This window comes from Myotis lucifugus, unplaced genomic scaffold (assembly GCF_000147115.1).
Source record: "Myotis lucifugus unplaced genomic scaffold, Myoluc2.0 scaffold_1912, whole genome shotgun sequence".
Lineage (NCBI taxonomy): Eukaryota > Metazoa > Chordata > Mammalia > Chiroptera > Vespertilionidae > Myotis > Myotis lucifugus.
The window spans coordinates 1-9,595 of NW_005872960.1; positions in this window are offsets into that span (position 1 = coordinate 1).

The window sequence follows — 9,595 nt, forward strand, 5'->3', positions numbered from 1 at the left end:
GTCAAGCCCTTTCAGTGGGGACCCTCACCCCATGGAGGTTTGGCCAGCCTGGGTGAGGGGCTGATGGCTCTTTTCAGGCTGGCAACACCCCCTTTAGGGTGGAGGGTCCACTGGGGTGCCTGGCCAGTCTGGGTGAGGGACTGAGGGCTGTTTTCAGGATGGCCAAGCCCCCCGGCAATGGAAGCTCCCAGCCTCTCCTTTTTTTCTTTTTCTTTTTTTATTATGGGATTTATTTACCTTCTATAATTGAAACTTTGTAGTCTTTAGAGGAGCTCAGAGCCGGCCAGGTGGGGCGGGAGGGAAGCCTCCTGCTCGCTCCAGCTCCATGGCCACAGCCGGCTGAAAGCAGGTATCTGGGGTTTATTTACCTTCTATAATTGAAACTTTGTTGCTTTGAGTGGAGCTCAGAGCCGCCGCGGCAGGCGGGAAGCTTGGCTTCCTCCATCATTGGGGCAACCAAGCCTCCTGCTTGCTCCAGCTCCGTGGCTGCCGGCCGCCATCTTGGTTGGGTTAATTTGCATGTAGTCGCTCTGATTGGCTGGTGGGTGTGGCTTAAGGCGCAGCGAAGGTACGGTCAATTTGCATGTTTGTCTTTTATTAGTGTAGATAGACTAGAGGCCCGATGCATGAAGATTTGTGCAAGAATGGGCCTTCCTTCTGGCTGCCGGCACTGCCTTTGCTCCAGCCCAGAGCCTCCTTTCCACCTTCCCACGCTGCCCAGAGGCCCGGAGTGGCTGGGGCGGTGTGGAATGCCTGCGTCGTCATGGCAATGATGTAAGCGTCCCACCTGCCCCGACCGCTCGGCACCTGCGTATGCAAATTAATCCACCATTTTTTTGGGTTAATTTGCATACTTACTCCTGATTGGCTGGTGGGCATTGTGAAAGTACAGTAAATTTGCATCTTTCTCTTTTATTAGTGTGGTCGTTTTCAACTAAGGCCCATTCTAATGACGTCATCTTTTTAATATATATATTCCATTGATTTCAGAGAGGAAGGGAGAGTGAGAGATAGAAACATCAGTGATGAGAGAGAATCATTGATCAGCTGCCTCCTGCCCCTGGGGGTCAAGCCTGCAACCCACGCATGTGCCCTGACCGGGAATCAAACCATGACCTCTGGTTCATAGGCTGAGGTTCAACCACTGACCTTATCTTAATCTGATCACCTGCAAAGATCTTTTTTCCAAATAAGGTCACATTGTAGGTACTGGGAGTTGGACTTCAACATATTTTTGGAGGAGACAATTCATAACAGATGGTAAATTTGAAAGATAGAATTCTTGGATGACAGTTTTTTTTTTTTCTTTCAGGACTTTAAGTACATCATTCCACTGCCTCCATGGTTTCTGATGAGAAATTGGCTGTTAATCTTATTAAGGGTTCCTTGTATGAGATGAGATACTTCTCTCTTGAGACTTTCTCTTAGTCTTTGGACAGTTTGATTATCATGTTTCTCAGTGTGGATCACTTTGAATTTATTCTACTTGGTACTTTTTGGATGTGTAGGTTTATACCTTTTACCAAATTTGGAAAGTTTTGGCCATTATTTCTTCAAATATTCTTTCAGCCCTTTTTCTCTCTTCTCCTTATGGGACTCTGCATGTTAGTATGCTTGATGGTGTCCCAAAAATCTCTTAGGGGCTGTTCATTGTTTTTTTCTTTATCCTTTTTTCTTTCTGTTCCTCACACTGGATAAACTTTATTGATCTATCTTCAAGTTCACTGATTCTTCTTTTGCCTGCTCAATGTGATTTTTAGCCATCCTTGTGAATTTTTCATTTCAGTTATACTACTTTTCAGCTCCAGAATTTGTTTGGTTCCTTTTTGTAATTTTTCTTTAATGGTATTATCTATTTGTTCAAGAATTGTTCTTTTGGTTTCCTGTAGTTCTTTGAGAATTTTCAAGACAGTTAATAGAAAGTCTTTGTCTAGTAAATCTAATATCTGGGCATCTGCAGGGATGGTCTCTATTAATTTTTTTGTGTGAATGGGCCATGCTTTTTTTTTTTCATGACTGTAATTCTTTGAAAACTGGTCGTTTTGAATATTTAATGTAGAATAGAATCTGTCCTCCCCAGGTTAGTCATTGCTGCTTGTTGTGAGTTGCAGTCATTTGCATGTTTCGTGACTTTTTCAAACTATTTTTTGAAAAACTGTATTATTATTCTTGTGTGGCCACTGAAGTTTCTGTTTCATTAACTTAAACATCAGGTAATGATTTGACAGACATTTCCTTAAATATCTAGAAGCAAACAAAGAAAAATACACTATGAGTCTTTACAGAGTGGCTGTGTTGGGGCAGCCCTTCAACACCTATCCAGGCTGTTTGCAACTCTTTGTTTCCACTTGCTGCTTGTGCAGAGCCAAAGGATCGGCCAGAGGTGAAAGCTTAGGTTTTTTTCTGAGAATGCATCCAGCCCTAGGCATGTGCATGGCCTTCTAGATTCCCTGGTATAGGGGAAGCTTTTCAAAGCTCTTATTCCCCCATGTATCTCCTTCCTCAACCTCTTCCTTCTCCAATTTCTGGTCTGTCTACTGCTTGCTTCATGTGTTTTCCCTTGTCCCAGGTGGCTGTGGTTAGTTAGTATATTTGTCTTTAGATGCTTTTGTTTTTTCTTTTCTTTTTTTTTAAAGTGATAGAATGTTACTTCTTAATATATTTTATTTTATTTTTACAGAGAGGAAGGGAGAGGGATAGAGAGTTAGAAACATCGATGAGAGAGAAACATTGATCAGCTGCCTCCTGCACATCTCCCACTGGGGATGTACCCGCAACCAAGGTACATGCCCTTGACCGAAATCGAACCTGGGACCCTTGAGTCCACAGGCTGACGCTCTATCCACTGAGCCAAACCAGTTAGGGCCTTTAAATGCTTTTGAAAGATTCTATCCAGGAGGCTACTTCAGCCCTGAGAAAGCTCTGAGACAGATGAGACAAAGGCAAGTCCCCAGCCAACTCCTCAGGGAGCCACCAGACAGGCCAAGACACACAACCATAATTCTTTCATATTTTCTCTATTTATCTCTCAGTGCTATAATTACCTATATCTTTCCATTCACTAACTCTTCAGCTTTGTTTGATATGCTTTTTAACCCATCTATTGACAGTTTTATTTCAATAACTATACAGGGTGAGGCAAAAGTAGGTTTACAGTGTGAGTATGCAAAACACAGTTTATTCTTGTATTATTGTTTATGAATTATTATACTATTTTCCATATGAACAATATGGAAATATGTATTTAATTCTAGACATTATATTTTGTACTTTAGAAAGATCTGTCTAGTCCTGACCAGGTAGCTTAGTTGGTTGGAGCATCTTCCCAATATGCCAAGATTTCGCGTTCAATCCCTGGTCGGGGCACATACAAGAATCGAACAATGAATGCATAAATACGTGGAACAACAAATCTATGTCTGTCTGTCTCTCAAATCTATTTTTAAAAAATATATCTTTATTGATTTCAGAGAGGAAAGGAGAGAGAGAAACATTAATGATGAGAGAGAGTTATTGATCAGCTGCCTCCCGCACGACCCCCACGGGGGATCGAGCCCACAACCCAGGCATGTGTCCCTGACTGGAATCAAACCCAGAACCCTTCAGTCCACAGGCTGACGCTCTATCCACTGAGCCAAACCAGCCAGGACTCAAATCTATTTTTTAAAAATTTTAAAAAGATCTGTCTATTCTGTCATCATGTCTTATTCTTTTCTTAGTGCTTTTATTTATGTCTTTAATAATTTTAAGTATATTTCCTATTTTCTGACAACTCGTCAGCTATCTTCTCAGTGTTCTAATCCTCCCATTTGTTATATTTGCTGATTCTTTATTCTTACTCATTGGGGATTTTAAACTAAGACACTTTGTAGTTTTGAACTGTGAGTTCATATTTGACAAGACCCTCTGGCCCCTCATGCCCACCCTGTGAGAATCTATCTTTAGTTTTTGTGATTTTGTATTTAATTCTGTCAGGAGTTTCATAGATATCATCTGAATATCATAAAATTGGGATCAGTTTTCATGCTAATTCTCAGGCATTACATTCTCTAAGATTTCTAGGCTGAAGGTAGTAAAAATTGAAACCAAATCTGTATAAAGTCCAGGCTCAAGATTTATATTTCTCAAGGTTTTTAAAAAATTCTTTATTGTAAAGTATTACATATGTCTCCTCCCCCCACCCCCCTTGACTTTTCCCCGGCTGTTCCCACCCCCTAGAACAGTGATGGTGAACCTTTTGAGCTCGGCATGTCAGCATTTTGAAAAACCCTAACTTAACTCTGGTGCCCTGTCACCTATAGAAATTTTTTGATATTTGCAACCATAGTAAAACAAAGATTTATATTTTTGATATTTATTTTATATATTTAAATGCCATTTAACAAAGAAAAATCAAACAAAAAAATGAGTTCGTGTGTCACCTCTGACACGCGTGTCATAGGTTCGCCATCACTGCCCTAGAACATGCCCTCACCCCCCTACTGTCTGTGTCCATGGTTTATGCTTATATGTATGCATACAAGTCCTTTAGTTGCTTTCTTATCCCCCCTCCCCCCCTGCCTTCCCTCTGAGGTTTGACGGTCTGATTGATGCTTCTGTGTCTCTGGACCTATTTTGTTCATCAGGTTATGTTGTTCATTATATTCCACAAATGAGTGAGATCATGTGATATTTATCTTTCTCTGACTGGCTTATTTCCTTTAGCATAATGCTCTCCAGGTCCATCCATGCTGTTACAAATGGTAAGAGTTCCTTCCATTTTACAGCAGCATAGTATTCCATTGTGTAGATGTACCACAGTTTTCTAATCCACTCATCTGCTGATGGGCACTTAGGCTGTTTCCAAATCTTAGCTATGGTAAATTATGCTGCATATCTCCTTTCTGATTGTTTCAAGGTGGTCTGTTTTGTTTATTCCACTCTAAGCTCAAGCAGAGATGAGCATGTTTTCTTGCTTGTTTTTTTAAAAATTATTTTATTTTTTAAATCTTTATTGTTCAGATTATTACAGTTGTTCCTCTTTTTCCCCACCATAGCTCCCCTCCACCCGGTTCAGACTCCACCCTCTGCCCTTACCGCCCCCCCCACCCCCGCTGTCCTCATCCATAGGTGTACGAGTTTTGTCCAGTCTCTTCCCGCACCCCCACACCTCTTTCCCCCCGAGAATTGTCAGTCCACTCCCTTTCTATGCCCCTGATTCTATTATATTCACCAGTTTATCCTGTTCATCAGATTTTTTATTCACTTGATTTTTAGATTCACTTGTTGATAGATATGTATTTGTTGTTCATAATTTTTATCTTTACTTTTTTCTTCTTCTTCCTCTTCTTAAAGAATATCAGCATTTCATATAATACTGGTTTGGTGGTGGTGAACTCTTTTAGCTTTTTCTTATCTGTGAAGCTCTTTATCTGACCTTCAATTCTGAATGATAGCTTTTCTGGGTAGACTAATCTTGGTTGTAGGTTCTTGGTATTCATCACTTTGAATATTTCTTGCCACTCCCTTCTGGCCTGCATAGTTTCTGTTGAGAAATCAGCTGACAATCTTATGGGTACTCCCTTGTAGGTAACTAACTGTTTTTCTCTTGCTGCTTTTAAGATTCTCTCTTTGTCTTTTGCTCTTGGCATTTTAATTATGATGTGTCTTGGTGTGGTCCTCTTTGGATTCCTTTTGTTTGGGGTTCTCTGTGCTTCCTGGACTTGTAAGTCTATTTCTTTCACCAGGTAGGGGAAGTTTTCTGTCATTATTTCTTCAAATAGGTTTTCAATATCTTGCTCTCTCTCTTCTTCTGGCACCCCCATAATTCGGATGTTGGTACGCTTGAAGTTGTCCCAGAGGCTCCTTACACTATCTTGATATTTTTGGATTCTTTTTGCTTTTTGCTTTTCTGGTTGGGTGTTTTTTACTTGTTCGTATTTCAAATCTTTGACTTGATTCTTGCGATCCTCTAGTCTGCTGTTGGATCTCTGTATAATATTCTTTATTTCAGTCAGTGTATCCTTAATTTCTAGTTGGTCCTTTTTCATATCCTCAAGGGTCTCACTAGACTTATTGAGGGTCTTACTAAATTTATCAGTGGTTTCTAGAAAATTCTTGAAAAACCTTATAACTGTGGTTTTGAACTCTATATCTAGTAGTTTGCTTTCCTCCATTTCTGTCATTTGTGACCTGTTTCTTTGTCTTCGCATTTTGGCTGCTTTCCTGTGTTGATAGAGTGGCTTTCTGTGCTAGGTGTCCTACAGGGTCCAGTGGCTCAGCCTCCCCAATTACCTGAGGTGGACACTCTTGGTGCACCCCTTTGTGGGCTGTATGCACAGTCTTGTTGTAGTTAAGCCTTGATTTTAGTTGGTATCACTGGGAGGAATTGACCTCCAGGCCAATTGGCTGTGAGAATCAGCTGTATCTATGGTGGGAGGACTTCTGTGCTGGAGACACCCTAATGGGGGAAGACTTGCTTCAGGGGGGCTTTGGTGCTCACTGAGTCTGCCCTCTGAGTGTGTCCCTTATGGATCTGAGGAGTTGTAATCTGGATGGTCCCACTCTGACCACTGGGTACACTGGCACTTGGATCTCTAAGGAGGTGCTAATTTAGCCTCTTTCTGAGGCTACCCAGGAGCTACAGAAAGATCTGCAGATTCCTCTTCTTTGTTTGGGATTTGGAGGTGCTCAGATGAGGCCCAGCTGTGAAGCAATGCAAGCTGCTGTGGGACCTTGGGCCTTCTTTTGGATGTTCTGGGTCTCTCTGACCCAGCTGCAGTTTGTTAGGTAATTTTTGATTGCAAAGGGCCAGGTCATTCATATGCAAAAGCCTCTGTACACAGCTTGGGTGGGGCGGGGTCTCAGGGAATCAACAGGGCGGAGCAAACAGCTATGGCTGATCCTCAGCCCTGCCCTAAGAGGTCCTGGGTCTCAGTGTCCTGAGGTAATTGCTACAAGCACCTCTGAGAGAAAGCTGCCCTCGAGTTCTGCCCGCTGCCAGACAGTCCAGTTTCTCCCTGTATGAGTCTGGGTCCCCAGAGACTCGCCCGGAACTGGAGTCGGGGCCATTGGGAGCTTGAGACTCCCTCCCAATTGAAAAAGACAACAGCGTCCTCAGTTGCCAGCCCTTTCCGCGTGCGCCTCCGTACCTCTGCACTTTACTTCTGCACCTCCTCTGAGTCTCAGTGTGCTTTTCTCTTTCCTTCTAGTTGTAGAATTTCCACTCAGCCAGCCTTCCTGTGGTTCTGGATGATGTCCGTTTTGTCTTTTAGTTGTATTTTTGAAGTGGTAGTGCGAGGCAGCAATTTCCGGTGTTTACCTATGCCGCCATCTTGGTTTCTCTCTTGCTTGTTTTTTTTTAAAAAATATATTTTTATTGATTTCAGAGAGGAAGGGAGAGGGAGAGAGATATATAACCTGGGATGTGCCCTGACCAGGAATGGAACTTTGACCTCCTGGTTCATAGATTGATGTTCAACCACTGAGCTATGCTGGCTGGGCAAGCATGCTTTCTTGTTTCTCTGTGTGGGAAAAGGTATCTTCTCTGTCTTTCCCCTAAGAGTGTACTGTAGTCTTACAGGGTGCTGTCTTCAGGCAGGGCTTGCAGTTCTAAATCCCCACTTTGCTTGGGACCAGCGCCTCATCACCTAACTTAAGAATGGATGAAAACCCACACTCCTAGAGCAGTGATGGCGAACCTTTTGAGCTCGGCATGTCAGCATTTTGAAAAACCCTAACTTAACTCTGGTGCCACGTCACATATAGAAATTTTTTGATATTTGCAACCATAGTAAAACAAAGATTTATGCTTTTGATATGTATTTTATATATTTAAATGCCATTTAACAAAGAAAAATCAACCCCAAAAAATGAGTTCGCGTGTCACCTCTCACACGCGTGTCATAGGTTCGCCATCACTGTCCTAGGGTAACACCTCGTGAGCCATTCCCACCCACACTTCAGTGGCTTATTCCATCACTGCTCCTGTTTTCCATTTCTGGCACCTGTGTCTTTTCCTTTCCTTTTCCTTCCTTTTCCCTCCTCTCCCTCCCTCCTCCCTCCCTCTTCTCCCTTCTCCCTTCTTCTTCTTTTCACAGCTCAGCATTTAGTTAAAGCAATAGTGCTTAAATTCCCTCTAATTTTTAGGTGAGTGCAGCAGGAGGATTTTCAGGGTTCACTGATTTTTCCTCTTGCTGGAGCTGGAGCTGAAATGAAAGTGTCTTCTCTCAAGCTCCTTGGCTGGGAACGTGTCCTCTGCCTGTCCCTTTCCTTTGTCCTCTGCTTATCCCAAGAGCCTTACGTGGCCCTCTCCCCTCCCTCCCTATACTGAGCATCCCCATATACACCTCACTGAGACCCGTGGGTCCCTGGACCCTCGTAACTTTTAACAAGTTGGCAGGACAGAGTGCCGTGAAGGACTTGGGTTGAATCTTTTCTTTTGGTGCCACTTCCTGGCTGAGTTACCTGGAGGCAAGTTACTTGGCCATTCTGAGCCCATTTCGTGTGTAAAGTGAGAGAAGCAGCGCGCCCAGGACTCTGGAGGCAGGCTGTGGATGGGCAGTGAGTGAGGGCCGTGGGCATCGTGGGGTGAGGTCTGTGCTCTGTGGTTACACAGGCGAGGGGTCAGGCATTCAGGCCCACCAGTCCCCGGGCACACGGCCAAGCTCTTCACAGCGACTCCTCAGGGACGATCACAGCAGTGAGTATCCCTGACCGCACACGACAGACAGACCAAGGTACGGAGGCTAGAAGTGGTTGGGGAAACTTGGCCAGTCCTAGTCCAACAGACGACTGCTTTGACCTGAACCTCTTTCTGGGTGGAACACCCTTTACAGGGATAGTCACTGGGCGATCTGAGGCTGTTTTAGAGGTAATTTTTTTTTAAAATTCTCATTTTATTTGACCAACTTATGGGAAGCCTTTTTTTTCCCTTTGAATTCCGGGGATGGGGTATTTTCTGGGTGCCCTCCCCCGTCAGACGTGAGCTGGGACAGGGGTTGGGAAGAACCGGTCGTGGCTGCCCCTCCCCTCCTCCCAAGTAGAGCAAACCCGCCCAGGAGCAAAGACCCTGGGGTTTGCCCAGCAGGTGGGTAAGAGCCTCCTTCCCCCAAGCGGGGTTTTTGCAGAGCCTTTTCCACTTACATGCACCCGCTTCACCCCAAGCCCCAGCCAGAGGCGCTGAGTCCAGGCCCCCCACCGCCCCCGGGGATCCGGGCCTGGGGGGGGGGGGCGGTGAAGCCCCGTCTCTGAGCCCCTGGGCCGGGGGTTGGGCTTCCCGCCTTACAGTGGCGGGCCCCCAGGATGAAGGGCAAGTTTTTTTTGATGGCGAAAGTGTAGACGATGATGAAAAAAGAAGAAGATGGACATTTCCATGGTGATGATGAGCGAGAGGAGCCGGGTGCCCGGCGGAGCCGGTGAACATGACCAGCGCAGCCAGCAGGCAGCCCTGTCCGGGGAGACACCGCCGAGGGCGGGCTCTCAGCGACGCCCTCCCGAGCTTCCCCTCCCTCCGGGCGGGCGGGCGGGCGGGCGAGGACTCACCAAGCTCAGGAACTTGACCTCCGCGTGGCCCATCACCCAGAACTCCTTGTTGCTGTCCTTCAACTCCCACTTG